The following is a 10,731-nucleotide window of genomic DNA, read 5'->3' on the forward strand; positions in this document are numbered from 1 at the left end:
AGAGTAGTGTGTACCCTCCGTGGCAAGAGGCTGGACGGTGGTGTATCTGTGCTCTCGGTTGGCGTGAACCCGATCTGGTCTTAAGAACCCCGGTGGCGAGTTGACATATGCAAGGGTTAAGTGCTACATATGTCGTGTGATTGGAGATGCCCAGCTGGGTATTAATCGATTCGGATCGTTGTTACTTCTCGGACATGAAGACTTGGTCACTGCCCTACACGTAGAAATCCAGTGAACTGAAGGGATGATAAAAAGACGGCTAGTATAGGCCAAGTGCTTGAACTAGGGTAGAAAGAACTCTAAATGCAAGTAACTTTACTTAACCTGATAATAAAATTGGATTTTTAAGGATCCACTCATAGTAAGCTTTTCTGCAAATAGAGTCTTTGATTCTTGATAAGCCATACCTTGATTCCCATAAGCCAGCATATCCTTGAGAGTCTTTTTCCTTAGACGGGTAAGACTTGCGAAAGTACACTTCGTACTCAGGGTTTCCGAACCCATGTTGTTGCAGGTACTAGAATTGTGCTGCTGTGGATGGTGTTAAGCGCCGGTGGGCATGACCTTCTTATAAGTCTAAGTACTTCTTCTAAATACTTCTTATTGATGATGGTCACTTGAGCTAGCATATATTTCAAAACTATAAATAATTTATAACAGTTAAAAGTTATTTCTTTGAATCACTTTTGTAATCACTCCGATCATGTACAGTGTAAACTTGATGTAACTTGTAACATTTGGTAATAAGATTTCCGCTGCAAATTGTTGGTGTGTGATTTGTGTTTACTTAATCCTGCGGTCTTGGTTGTAAGTGGTTTATTCGAGGTCCTTGGGGCACTCGAACAGATCCTGTTAAGTTATCTGGTGCACATGCATAGCCGTCTGAGGTCTTTGAGACAAGGGCAGGTTCATGTGGGCCCAATAACTTGGGAGGTTCTGCCACAATGACCGAACAAACGTCCGTCCAGGGGAGAGCATAAAAAGCGCTTGACTATATACATGTTCTACATATGTATATAGGAGGGCTGCAAAGTGGAGTAATTACTTTTTGGGATTCAGTACCCCATGGATGTGTATGGGTATACAGACATGGGAATACTGAAAAGTGTAATGTAGCACAATGGCCTGCCCTGTGGTTAAAGAGTGGCGGCAGCGCCTATGCGTGGCTCGGCGCTTAATGAGGAGCTGGCCTCCATATAGAAATATATGGAGTATAAACTGTGATAAAATGTCATGTGTGAATTACATCATTGGGAACTGGGTTGTGATGGAATTTTCTACAGGTACACTAACTTTGAACCCGTAAGTGTAGCTGACGACTAGAAATATATCGAGAGAGAACGTAGTTATGCCACCGATATAGAACGTTATGGCCACATTATGTTGGCAAAATCAGTGAGGACGAATAGGACGAGCATGCATCCTGATTGTTGCATTGTGTTTGTTGTTTGTGCACAAATATGCTTCTCTCACCCTTATTCTAATAATTGGTGCTTGTGAACGAACATGCTTCTCCTGTCCTTATTCCAACAATAAATAAATGGAAATTGTGTGAAGTATCGCTATCCTATAAACTTCGATACGCTCCTTGACCTTCGTCCTTTAGGTTACCTCGTTAGGTAGTATATGTGTTTCGCTCGCTTAATTGGGTAGAAGGTATTGCGACTGTTTAACCCTTTGGCCTTTAAATGTTATGAGCTGTTGTTTGTTTTGCTTATGGAAAGACGCTAAGTTCAAATTAGAGGTGTTGTTTGGGTGTATGTGATTTCTCATCTTTGTGTGTTGGACACTAGAGGTATGTACCTGTATAGATTGTACATTTCCTTAATTTGACCGCTAGTCCAACTTGTGTTTGTTCTGGTGTGTTTGTGCCGATAGAATGTTGGTGGCTTGTTTGCATAAACCCAAAATTAGGCCATGTCGGAGTCCACCAGTGACGAGAGTTTCCTAGAGGTCATGCCTCTAGAGGGACTCTCCCCGCTCAACTCCGAAGGCATGGAACCCGAGGAGAAGTTGTACCTTCGAAGCCTCGAGCGCGTCGAGCTCGAAGGGAGAGGAGGACGAAGAGGAGGTGAACAACGATGATGACAATGCCGACGATGAGGACGAGGACAACGGGGACAGCGACGACAGCGGTGGCGATGAAGCCACCACCGAAGTGTCGTTGCCTGTCACACCCAGATTTAAGGTCAAATACAGGTGTGTAACACCCCGTCCACTCCCGGACCGACGATACTTACTCCTTGTAGCTCTCTAGGATCATATATTGTCCCCACAGACCAACATGAGTCTTTTGTGCGCACTTTGTCCTCACTCATGTGCACCCTAGAAAACTTCCCGGTCGGTCACCCATCCCAAATTGCTCCAAGACAAGCACGTTTAACATGGAGGTTCTTTTGAGATAGACTTCCGAAAAAGAAGATGCACCTTGTTGGTATGGATACTCTATTAATTCTATTATGCCTTGGGCCAGGATATCACCATCCCAGGGGCCAGGATATCACAATGTGCGTCTCAAATGTATGCTAGATCAAGTCTCACACATGTGATGACTCATGGTACATAATTCAATGTCACATCTTTATTATACAATAGGGGTTTTGTACAAAAATAGCTAAGTAAATACATCATATGACGACAACGATCCTCCACAACCATAGTTGACTGGGAGACGACGGCCTAGACCTCTCCAAACTCATCAGAGCATCCTTCATGCTCCTCCAGTGGTACCTGTTCTTGACCTGGTGTGATTATAGCAAGAGTCAGCTAACATACGTTCATCGCTCAACAAGTGTGGGGAATAATGTGCATAAGCTCACTTACGGTGGGGGCTCATGTGTAGTGTAAGGCTTATCAAGGAACAATGGTTAAGACTGAGCATTACTTTTAAATAGTTGGTCAAAATTTTATTAGCAATTACTAAGTATAAGTGTATACCAACCCAATTTAAATAATTGATCACAATTAATAATAAATCTCACAATGCAATGCAAATGACAGAAATTTAATTTCATAAATTAATCATGTGAGAGTCCTGAGCCGCTCTTGACCGTGAGCACGACTGAAATACCAGTTTTACACTCTGCAGAGGTTGCACATCTTTACCCATAAGACATGTTTCCCGTTAAGCCAGGGTTAGCTAGACCCTTAGACACTTCTAAGGTGAATGGCTAGGATTCCACTGTGAGGCCTTTACACAGTTCTACTAGCTTGAGAAAACCCACTTGGGTTTCAGGAAGAAAGAAGCATATGAATCCCTTATTCGAACAGCTATCACAGACAGTTCAACCAGAGAACCTCTCTATACTGTGCAGCGACGCCTCCCTGCTTGCCCTTTTTGGGTAAGGTAATTGTGGGGGACAGATATCCCCCGGGTCCACTAGAAGGCGAAAGGGCCTCGCGCGGGGCCTCAGGTCAGTCACCCCGCAAGGCCATCCTTTCATGGGCCGCGCAAAAGCTACTGGCGTAATGGGTCGACCTGAGAAGGCGATAGAATCAGGCCCAGGCATCCCGTCAAATTATGCGCTATCCAAAGAAACTGTCTGACTTTCCCGCGCATGGCGCCCTCAAATGTCGGGGCGGATTAGGGATGAGTCGGCAGTGTTTTCAGGAGATCAGTTCATTCGGTTCACTATTATTTAGGAAACATGTGACCGGGCCGACAGTGGTAAAGATACCACCAAAGTCCAAAGTGGGGGAGAATTCCAAGAAAAGCTTCCACAGGTGAACGAAAATGGAATTGGGATTTAAATGTGTAAGATTTAAATCATAAAAGTCAAGGAGACCGCGGAAAAAGGGAGAAATAGGAAGAGCAAGTCTGTGGATGAGGAACGACACATAAACAACGGCCTCGTGCGTGTCCTCTGTCGGAACAGTGACCCCGCGCTAGATCCGCCAAGAACATAGTTTTTTCGACGGCAAAACCCCAGTCTCCACAAGATGCAAAAGATCTAATTCATAAATTATGGACATGTGATTACCAGTGAATGGAAGCTGGTTGTTGGGATCGATGGGCGGAATGATCGGAACGACGACGCTCTGTTTCTTCCGCTTGGGAGCCATCTCAATCTCTTGGGCGGAACGAGCGGGCTCGAGAATTCAGAAAATGGAGAAGCGGCAGAGGAAAAAGTAATATTTAGGGTTTGGAACTCAAGAAGGCACGTCAGCATGAATATAAGTTGGCTCCTTAGGTCGGGCAGTACATCTAAAAGTGCCAGATCACAACTCGGAAAAAGTGAGGACTGCAATCGCCACTCGAGCATTACCTCTAAAATGCCGGCAAACTTTCAAGCAAACGAATAAAAAAGCAAGCAACCGTGGTTAAGTGGTGTAACTTCATCCTTCATTCGTAATGGGGGAATTAACACAAACTCGAAGCCAACTCATTATGAGTCAGCCTCTTCTACCCCTGTCAATACATTACATTGCACTACATTACCCTACTACTTACACTACACTACACTACTAACTAACACTACCTTATTCTACTGCTACTTACTACTACTGCTGCTACCTATACTAATATTTAAACCAGCGGCATTATGCCACTGGCCTTGCCGCTGCCACCGTCGCCCTTGCCGCCATCACCGTCGCCGCTGCCGCTGTCGCCCTTGCTGCTGCTGCCGTCACTGTCGCCCTTGCTACTGTCGCCGTCGCCCTTGCTGCCGTCGCCCTTGCCGTCGCTGCTGTTGCCATCACCGTCGCCCCTGTCGTCGTCGCCCTTGCTTTTGTCATCCCCGCCGTCATCATCGCCGCTGCTGCCATCGCCTTCGCCATCACCATCGCCGCTGCTCTAGTCCTCGGAGGAGTCGGAGGAGACCACCTCGTCCGAGGAGACCTCCTCCGACTCATCCGACCCACCGAGCCCCGCGCGCTCGATGGAGCGCTAGTATGCTTGGGCCGCGGTGGATAGCCCCATGGAGTCATCTGAATCCTCGGATGACGCCGTGGGAGAAGCCAGAGCGGGTGATCGATCATACTCGAAGGAGGCCTCCTCCGAGTATTCTGAATCACCGAAGTCCTCCGAGGGAGGACTTGGAGCGCGCTTGTGCTTGCCTGTTGCAAAACCGCCCGAATTATTCCAGCTTAAGTGCCCAAGTCACGCCTTAGAGGCCACATCACACTTAAATTGGAATAACCCGTCAGTCCCTCAGATCTAGTCTGATAAAGCCACTTATCCAGGATCAAATACCACAAGCTCACTCGAAGGTGAGTCACAGAGGAAATACAATAAAATAGGAAACCTCGAATTAAAGTACTGGAGTTATTACATAAATCAGAGTTTTTAAGCCAACTAAAACATGTTCATAATTTAAATTGCAGCGGATAGTCGATAACGTCGATTGATGAGAAATAGGGCAAGGCCTAGCCCACTACTCGTCCTGCTCCTCTCCTGCTGGAGCAGCATCCCACTCGACCGTCCAACCCGGTGGCAGGGTTGTAGGCCAAGTCACACCATCAACCATGTTCTGAAGCGTACCTGCAAAAATTATGCCACAAGCAAGGCTGAGTATACTAATACTTAGCTAGACTTACCCGGTGTGAGGAATCTACTCCTCTACCTCTAGACCATGCAAATGTTTGGTTGAGGGGTTTGGTTTGCCAAAAGCACTAGTTGAGTCTAAAAATCAATTTTAGCTTTTCCAATTCTAGTATCATTAATCTTAGCTAAGTTTGCTCCTTCTAAGCATACATGGTAGCAATCATTTAATACAATCAACATGTTATCTCAAGTAAAACCTCATTTCACTTCTTACTCAATGCAGTACAAGGGGTCAAGCAGTCTCATTTGCTGCGAGAAGCAGACAATTCAAATCGAGCTTTAACCTTGCAAGGTAAACCTAAACACATGACATCTAGGGGCACTTCGTCCCCACACATATCAACCGTCGATTCCCCGTTCGCGGCCAGGGCTCACCGCCTTGGCATACAATGCTCCACTGACCCCGGCTGCCGCCGTGCAGTGACCGCACTTGTACCCACCATAGCTAGCATGGGAGACCCAGTCTCAGGACAAGTGAGGAGGAAAGTCCGTGCCTGGCTTCACTCAGGTACTAGGTTTACAGGTTACCATATTTTCCGACATGTGTTTAGTACGTTCAAACGCTTGACTCAAGTATCCACACATTAATCCTTAATTCCTTTTCCGTCTCATGGACAAGACATCCACCCTGGATCCCAGTCCATAGACTATCATAGACCCCGTTATCAAGATGAATACAATTAATTCCTGACCTCGCGCGAGTGCTAGGAAAATCACTCGACTTCTACCGAGATTCTAATTAGCAAAGTAGCTACTTGACCTAGCATACTAGTATCCATCTCAAAAAGGAATCTTGAGTTCATGCAACTAAGGGTTTCAAACAACTCCTACACTTAAGTGCACATTACAAGCCTACAAACATTAAGTGTAGTAAAGTAGCATATATATAACTGGTTATGCATAAAAAACAGGGGCTTGCCTTCAAATGCAGGGGCTGCGGGGAGATCTTCTGTGGCAGGCTCGGGAGCTGGCTCCTTGTCTTCCTCATGGACAGCTCCTTGCTCAGGAATCAACACGTACTCTCCGTCAGCGAGGTTGCAATCTAATGAATTGTCACACCCGTTTCTAAGGGGCAGAGCCGGGTGCATCACATATGTGTGCCAGGATCTATTTCCACACATATGTTGACGTCACAAGTGTAATATAACAAAAGAACAATGCATAAAAGTGTAAATGAAGATTATATTAACATATTACACTTCGAACATACATAATGTCTTAACCTTTATTCATCAAAGTACAACGAAATAAGGACATCCATCCACAGGAACATGACCGGGGGTATCACTAGACTAGCATCCATGGAGCTCAGCATCATAACTTCATCTGCAAACTTCTGATCAAAATTTAAGCAAGGGTGAGGTCACTTATGGTCGGGTCACAGCGAGTGGGAGAAAAACTAATGCAAGTTTAACAAGGTGAGGCTAAGGTTGAGCAGTAAGCATTTTAGTTGGTCAACATTTTATTAACAACACCTGTCTTACTAATAAGTGTGAATCCCAAGTATTCCCATTAAACAAAGGTACAAGAGTATATCAAAAACACTTAAGTGAAACCACTTAAGCAAACCATTGGCAGATCATTGGATCTCAATTTATTTCCATCTTCAAGTTCAATTATCATGTGAGGAGTTCAGGCTGTTCATAACCGTGAGCACGACTGATATATCAGTTTTACACTCTGCAGAGGTGGCGCATCTTTACCCATGAGTCACGATTTCCTTCTAGCCCGGGTTAGCTAGACCCGTATTCACTTCCAAGGTGAATGGCTAGGGTCTCACTACGAGGCTTCTCCCTAGAGTCCTCATTACGCAAATGCTGGAAATGGTCAAACTGCATAAATCACACCTAACGTAACCAACTTATAGTTCAGACTACAGGGTAAAGCTTTGGGAACTATGCCCGTATCCAATCTGTCTGAGCGGGAACTATAAGCGCTTGCCAGATGCTCCCGTTCCGATCGACCACGACCAACACCCAACATAAGACTTTCCTAGTTATTTAGCCAAGACCAGAGCCATGATAGTTCTCATGGTAGCATTGTTTTCCTGTGTGGTCACTCCATGTTCCAATTAATATGCATAAATCTTGTTTAACCATAGGGTTAACAACAATAACGTAAACTTACCATTTGGAACATTAGTATCATACAAGAGTGACTACATAAGGTTAAATCTATAGCAATAGCATAGCTACTAAAGTAAAGTACAATACCCAGGTTTGATCAAGGAATAAGTTTGGAAAGGTTAGGGGTATCTAAATAGGTATCCCGTCAAATTATGCATATATATATCCAAGAATAAATTTTATTAAATGTATTGTTTGGGATCAAACAGAATATGCAGAGGGAGAAGTCCACTTGCCTTGCTTATTGAAAACTTGAGGTTCTTCCACGGATAGGAATATATCTTGATTCTTAACTACTAGATCAACCACTGAATATCACACAAACAAACAAGAAGAAACAAACACCACTCAATAACATACAACATTCATCATACGTAAAGTTAAAAGAAAGCCTAACGAAAAGAGCGTTCGCTTTTCAAAAACATTACACGCAAAGGTTATAATAAGCAAAGGTTATAATAAGTAGGTATTCTTTTCAAAGATGTGTGATCTATGCTTTATAAAACAATACATGAGCTTAAAAATATCTTAATTAAAATATGCAAATATTAGGTTCACCAATTTAATCTTTTAAAAAACGTCATATGTGATATGTCTAAGATTAAGGGTTTATAAGATAGTAAAACATGTTATAACAATATTAAACCTTTTTAACTTTTTATAAAAGATATATGTTATATATCTAAGGTTAATGAGTTAAGAAACACATTATTAAACATTACTTTTATAAAAAGCTCATAAATAGCTTAAATAACTTTTTATGTGAAAAGATCATAATTATATTATTAATCACCTATTTAAGACGAGTTAGGTTATGGGCCTTAAGTGGATTTTCATGCAAAAGATAATAAACAAATAACTATCTTTTAAATTTTATTAGAAAACACATAGCCTATATTATTATATTCGAAGTCAATATATAAAGTAACATTTTAAGTTATAAAAGAACTTAAACTCTTATTACTTTATTTTATCCTTTAGGAAAAGCTAAGGGATTCGTATATAATGTGGACTAAATTCTATGAAATCACTAATCACGCCATAAATCTAATTAAGAACAAATTGACTATAGGTTTGATTAATAAATTATGATAAAGGATAATTAATCTATTAATTATCTTTAATTCTATTGTAGGAACAAATGATCTAATTCATTAGAAAGGGAATTATGTATAAACTATTATTTTAGTTTATAAAAGCAATGACCCTTGTTATCTTTTAATTAAGAAAATATGAATAATCTGTTAATTGGACATATATTCATCTTCTATTTTTATTAACAAACATATGGTCTACATATTTAATACGGCTATACTTAAACATTTATAACGAACCTTATTAAATCAAAAACATGATATCTACTAAAAAGGTCATTTTAAAGTTAGAAACAAATTATCTAATTCTTTAGTAAGAAACCTATTTTTACCAATATAACTATCAATTTCTTTATTAGAAAAGTATGAGTGCTTAGTTAAGTCATTTTAACATTATTATAAATTCTACTATTTCAGTTTCCTCCTTTCTTTTCTAAATAGAATTTATACGTATAACTAAAAATGGTTTATTTAATTCTTCTAACATTAATATACTAAGAATTAATTGTAAATTACTAAATGGGACTTTTAATAACCTATTTATGGTTACTATGATATAAATAAGCATTTTAGTATTCTAAGTAATTAAGTGCTATACTTATGAATACATTTATTATGAATAGTAAAATCTATATATTTTCATTTGGCCGAAAATACGTGGCTTAGGATTTATTCTATTTCTTCGTGCAAATAAGTTTACACTTAAAATAGTACTAACAATTATGGTTCCACACACTAAAGCAATATCAAATCTGTAAACGTTTTCTAGTATGAAAATCACTGAGGTGGTGAATAGTGACTGTAATCATTTTTATAATTATAAAATCATACACATGTTCAAAGCGTTGTCGCGGGGTTCGATTTTGGCTATACATCGAAATCTCCAAAATCGTACACGTGAATAGCATCGTCTCAATATTACAACAATAATTCACAAAATTCAAAACATGCTTTAGAAAATAAATTAACGGGTTGTCTTCAACCTTGGGTGAACGGACGACGGCGAACGGGCTCGAGCACGCGACTAGGCGAAGGCTTGGCACGACGGGATCAACGAGGCTTGGATGGGGCTCGGGCACGTCTCCGGCGAGGCACGACGACGAGTTCCAGCTTTGGTCCACAACGGCGACAGCAGTGAGCTCTGGTGGCGAGGGAGAGAACAAGGAGGGAGTGAGAGGGGGAGCTCGGGCAGGGAGAGGGAGAGGGCTCGGCGTCCAATTTATAGAGGAGGGAGGAGATGAGAGGTCGGCCAGTGTCATGCCATTGAAGGCATTCAAGGAGCTTGAATTGAGAAGAACGTGGGAGGAAAAGAAACAGACGCGTGAGCACCATAACGCAAGGATAAACGGATGCAGTCTTGAATGCACGGGCGGCTGGTGGCTCGGCGCCGGTTCCTGGCGTGGTCGGGTGCGCAGGCGAAGGGTCGGTGGCTGGTGCGGTCCTGCTCGGCGGCTTCAGACGCGCGGGGTCGGACGTGGGGTCGCGCCTGGGCGTCTGGGCTTCGCGCGTGGCGCGGGGAGGCCGGGGCTTCGGTCGGGGCGCGTGTTGCGGTCCTACTCGGGTCGGGCACGACGCGCATGGGGCTTCGGGGCATCGTGGCTCGGCCGACCTTGGGGACGCGGCGCAGTCGGGGCACGCTTGGGCGTTGCGCGCATGGCGGCCAGGGTCGCGGGGTGCTTGGCTGCAGGAGCTGGTGCGTGCTGGCGCAGCTGGGGCTGCTTCAGGCAAGTGGCAGCAGCCAGAGAGGAGCAAGGGGAGGAGAGAAGAGAGAGAAGGGGAGCAGCGGCGGCTGTTGCCAGGGAGAAGGGGGCGGCGGCTAGGTCAAGGGAAGCAGGGAGCGGCGGCTTCATGGGCCTAATGGGCTTAGGGTTAGGTTTTGTTTGGGATCAAAAAGAATATGCAGAGGGAGAAGTCCACTTGCCTTGCTTATTGAAAACTTGAGGTTCTTCCACGGATAGGAATAGATCTT

This window comes from Zea mays, chromosome 1 (assembly GCF_902167145.1).
Source record: "Zea mays cultivar B73 chromosome 1, Zm-B73-REFERENCE-NAM-5.0, whole genome shotgun sequence".
NCBI lineage: Eukaryota > Viridiplantae > Streptophyta > Magnoliopsida > Poales > Poaceae > Zea > Zea mays.